Source organism: Nyctereutes procyonoides, unplaced genomic scaffold (assembly GCF_905146905.1).
Source record: "Nyctereutes procyonoides isolate TBG_1078 unplaced genomic scaffold, NYPRO_anot_genome, whole genome shotgun sequence".
Classification (NCBI taxonomy): domain Eukaryota; kingdom Metazoa; phylum Chordata; class Mammalia; order Carnivora; family Canidae; genus Nyctereutes; species Nyctereutes procyonoides.
In genome coordinates this window covers 9,867,373-9,872,446 of record NW_026575043.1, presented here as the reverse complement: position 1 = coordinate 9,872,446, position 5,074 = coordinate 9,867,373, and the positions used below count along the sequence as shown (strand labels likewise).

The window sequence follows — 5,074 nt, the reverse complement described above, 5'->3', positions numbered from 1 at the left end:
TCCTAATCCAGCCCCTCCCTACTTTTCCAGATTTGTCTCTACTCAGTCCATCGCAGACCATAAATAACAGCTTAGCTATTTCCATGAACTTTGTTCATGTTGCACCCTCTCCCTGGAATAGGCTTCATTATTGGTTCTTGTAATAAATACTTTTAAGACTTAGCTCACCTCTAGGTCACCTCCTATATAGTCTTTCCTGAGTCAAACCTGCCTCTTGGCAAGTAAAACTGACCACTCCTTCTTTAAGGTCACATTTTTGCCTCAAACTTAATTACCTAACAATCTCTCCCATCTATGCTACAGCTCCCCAACTACAAAGACTGGGACTTAATTCACCTTTGTACTCCTAATACTTGGCAAAGTATTTGTAACTTAAAATGCTCAGGAAATGACTATAAACAATCCCTGACTTTAACTTTGTGATGGTGCAAAAGTGATAGGCACTCAATAGAAACTATACTTTGAACTTTGAATTTGGATCTTTCCAGGGCTGGTGATGTGTGATGTGATCCTCTCCTATGATGCAGTGCAGTGGCAGCTCCTTGCCAGCCCCACGATCACAAGGGTGAACAACCAATACACTGACAGCCAACCACTCTGTCCCGTATAGCCATTCTGCTTTCACTTTCAGTACAGTGTTCAATAAATAACATGAGATCTTCAACATGTTATTATCAAATAGGCTTTGTGCTAGATGATTTTGCCCAACCGTAGTGTAATTTTGAGCACGTTAAAGGTAGGCTAGGCTGTGTATGATGTTCTGCAAATCATGTGTATTAGTTTTTTTCACCATTTATGCTGGGTTTCTTGGGACTTAACCCCATTGTAAGTTGAGGAAGATGGGTACAGATATGAACTTCTGGCTAGCGGAGGTGAAGAAAATTTACCTAGTCACTTGAGGAACCCATGGAGAAAGGAATCACCAACATTTTTTAGTTAGAACCAGCTAGGCCAATCTAGAGATGTAATGTGTGTCTTCTTTTAAATCTAGCAATAGAATTGCCTTGGGAGTTTTTAGAAAACACGGATGGCCGGACCCTAATCAAGACCAGTTATAGGAGGAAGTGGCTGCGGCACCGCGCTGGGCCCAGAGCCGGTTCGGGGTGTCGACTGCCCAGAGTCCTCGGCCGGGGCGCCCCGAGGAGCTAAACGGCCATGGCCTACCACAGCTTCCTGGTGGAGCCCATCAGCTGCCACGCCTGGAACAAGGACCGCACCCAGATTGCCATCTGTCCCAACAACCACGAGGTGCACATCTATGAGAAGAGCGGGGCCAAGTGGGTCAAGGTGCACGAGCTCAGGGAGCACAATGGGCAGGTGACAGGCATTGACTGGGCCCCTGAGAGTAACCGAATCGTGACCTGTGGCACAGACCGCAATGCCTGCGTATGGATGCTGAAGGGCTGCACATGGAAGCCCACACTAGTCATCCTGCGGATCAACCAGGCTGCCCGCTGTGTGCGCTGGGCCCCCCATGAGAACAAGTTTGCAGTGGGTAGTGGCTCCCGTGTCATCTCCATCTGCTATTTTGAGAATGAAAATGACTAGAGGGTGTGCAAGCGCATCAAGAAGCCCATTTGCTCCACGGTCCTCAGCCTGGACTGTCACCCCAACAATGTGCTCCTGGCCGCGGGCTCCTGTGACCTCAAGTCAAGATCGCAGGATCTTCTCGGCCTACATCAAGGAGGTGGAGGAGCGGCCAGCACCCACCCCGTGGGGCTCCAAGATGCCCTTTGGGGAGCTGATGTTTGAGTCTAGCAGTAGCTGTGGCTGGGTGCACGGCATCTGCTTTTAGGCCAGTGGCAGCCGCGTGGCCTGGGTCAGCCACGACAGCACCGTGTGCCTAGCTGATGCCGACAAGAAAATAGCTGTTGCCACTCTGGCCTCTGAAACGCTGCCACTGCTGGCCCTGACCCTCATCACAGATAACAGTCTGGTGGCAGCGGGCCACGACTGTTTTCCGGTGCTGTTTACCTATGACAGCACCACAGGGACACTGAGTTCTGGTGGGTGGCTGGACGTGCCCAAGCAAAGCTCGCAGCATGGCCTGATCGCCCAAGAACGCTTCCAGAACCTGGACAAGAAAGCGAGCTCAGAGGGCAGTGTGGCTTCTGGCTCTGGCCTGGACTCACTGCATAAGAACAGCGTGAGCCAGATCTCGGTGCTCAGCGGGGGCAAGGCTGAGTGCTCACAGTTCTGCACCACAGGAATGGATGGTGGCATGAGCATCTGGGATGTGAAGAGCTTGGAATCAGCCTTGAAGGACCTCAAGATCAAATGACCCTTGAGGAATATGTTGCCCTCATCCCCACTGCTGGGGAAGGGGGTCAGGAAGGCTAAGGGTCGCTTTGCTGAATGTTTCTAGGGTAGTAGTCTGGGTCCCCGTGGAGACTGCTCCAGCCAGAGGGGAGGGCAAAGTGGGGAGGGGCGGGAAGCTTTTCTTATCTATTGAAGGAACATAAGTCTTTTTGTCAGAGAAATGTTTTCATTTATTGTTAAAAACAAAAATGTTCCCAAAGCACTGTGCTGGTCATGAACTGCTTCAAAAACATGGAGGTAATAAAAAAGCAATCTTAGAACTGGAAAAAAAAAAAAAAGACCAGTTATATTAGAATCTTTAGGGGTGGGGCCCAGACATGGGTGGTTTTTAAAGGCTCCTCAGAGATTATAGTGTGCAGCCAGAATTGAGACCCACTGGTGCACAGTACTCCTGAAATGACTATAGCCAGACTACAGGATTATGAGGAGCAGAATGCCTAGGTGACCAAGGGCTACCCACCAAGGAAAAAACATCAACATCACTGGTCTGTGACTAGGGGCAGTGCTTTGAAATAAACGAGAAGAAAGACTCAAGAGCAACATCAGATAGAACCACTTAAATATTTTATGGCCCAGCTCTAAGGAAGTTTGTTGAAAGTGAATAATTGCAGAAAGCTATAAACAGTGATCAACTTTCCTTCTCATGGAAAACTAGTAAGCTATTTAGTTCACTGACAAAAAAGCAATGTGAAGAACTTTGGAATCCCTACCCAAAGTAGGATTCTTCTGGTTGTAACAGAAACAAAGGGAAAAGGGATTTACTAACTCCAGCAACTCTAAAAAAATTCAAGGAGATGGTTTCAGACATTACTGAATCCAAGAGAGGAACATGTCACAAGAGTATTTTGTTTCTCCATCATTTTTTAAAAATATTTTATTTATTTATTCATGAGATACACACACAGAGAAAGGCAAAGGCATAGGCAGAGGGAGAAACAGGCTCCCTGCAGGGAGCCTGATGCGAGACTCAATCCCAGAACTCCGGATCATGCTCTGAACCAAAAGTAGACGTTCAATCATTGAGCCACCCAGGTGTCCCGGTTTCTCCATCTCTTGGTTCCACCCTTCTCTATGTTGGTCTCAGTTTCAGGCAAAATCATTCATGTGGCATCAAAAATGGCCATCAGCAGCTATAGGATCATACTATCCTTGCATGTGGCTGGCAGTCTAGTGAACGATGGGTACCTCCTTTCAGATGGCAAAATCCCAGAGATGACTCTATCCCTGAACCTGTGGCTAGTGGATACTCTCATGTGCTTATTGGCAAGGCTAGAGGGCCACAGTCAGTTCTCATCAGAACCACAGATTAAGAATGGGAGGAGGCATAGTTTTCCAGTGAGATGCCTCCTGGAAATGAATGAAAAATGAGTCTATTTTATATGTGGCTCAACTGGTACTGAGTTTTGTGAATATTATTCTGTGATGGTTATTATTTTGGGATTGTAATCCAAAAAATCTGACACTGGCTAACAAGGGGGTGGGGAATATTACAAGAATAATGGGTGACTCACAGAATCAAAGGGAAAGGTGAGCACGACCCTAAAGTGATCAAGAACCAGGGACAATCCAAGGATCCAGTAACAGAAGCTCACAGACAGTCTGTTTAGACTGATAGGTATCCAACCACCTGCAGTCACCGTTCAAGATTCAAGCTCTACTGAGACAAAAACCCAATTCGCCCAACTGTGAGGAGGAGAGGGCAGGTTGGTAGAATGGTAGTTGACAGTCCCATTCCCATGAGAATAGAAAGAATGGGGATGGGGCAGGATGCTGTTGCTCAAAGGGGAAAAGGATCCCTGGTAATAAAACCCAAAAGCTAATGGATATAAAGTTTGTTATGCAAGATGTACAGCTTTAGAGATCTGCTGTACAACATAGCATCTACAGTTAACAACATTGTATACTTAAAAATCTGTTAAAAGAATAGATCTCATGTCAAGTGTTCTTGCCACACCGACCCAAACCTTGGAGGCCAGAGTAAGAATCAGATAAAGATAAAGTCACCTTTCTGCAATCTTGTTATTCATGTCAACTAAAAGTCTCAGATGTGTTTAAACAGTAAAATTTTCTAGTCTGGATGTGAAATCCAAAACATTTCCTAACAACTACAGAAGAGGAATTAAAATGGCCCCCTTGACACTTTATGTACATAACTCTATGCTGCCAGCTACTGCAGATTTTACTGAGCTTTCCAAAGGCATGTTCTGTATGGGGAAAGGGAGTAGTCTTTTCCAGTATCGATCCCCTAAGGGTTGTACACTGCCAACAAACTTTAGCGTGCTTCAGAATCAATTGGAAGTCTTCTTAAAATACAGATTGGCAGACCCTCAAGTCCAGAGTCTCTGATTCAGAAGGTCTAATGTGAGACCCAAGAATTTGCATTTTTAGCACATTCCCAGGAGATGCTATTTCTGGTCCAGGAACCAGATTTTGTAAACCACTGCAATAGACTGATGTGGCTTCCCCTGTTCTGAAGTACTGTTCTCTCAAAGTCAGCAAAGTCCTCTATCATTCTGTGCTCTTTTTTCCATCTCTGTTTTCCTTGATTTTCCTGCTATATTTTAAACATTTTTTAACCTTCTACTACTATTTGATTCTGTAGAAGTTCTTTTCCTCTATTGTTATCTTCTTTCACTGATTCTCTGTCCCTTAACTGATATGCACACAACTTTTCAAAGTGTGCACCTGCTCAAGACCAGGAATATGGAATGTGAAGGTTAAAGCCATTTTTTTTTTAATCCTAACAGCAGAGCTT

General features: G+C 45.6%; 1 pseudogene; it reads left to right on the top strand.

Moving 5' to 3' along the window:
* Nucleotides 1-1,093: 1,093 nt before the first annotated feature.
* On the top strand, nucleotides 1,094-2,597 carry LOC129508047 (actin-related protein 2/3 complex subunit 1B-like; annotated as a pseudogene).
* The last annotated feature ends 2,477 nt before the right edge of the window (nucleotides 2,598-5,074 follow it).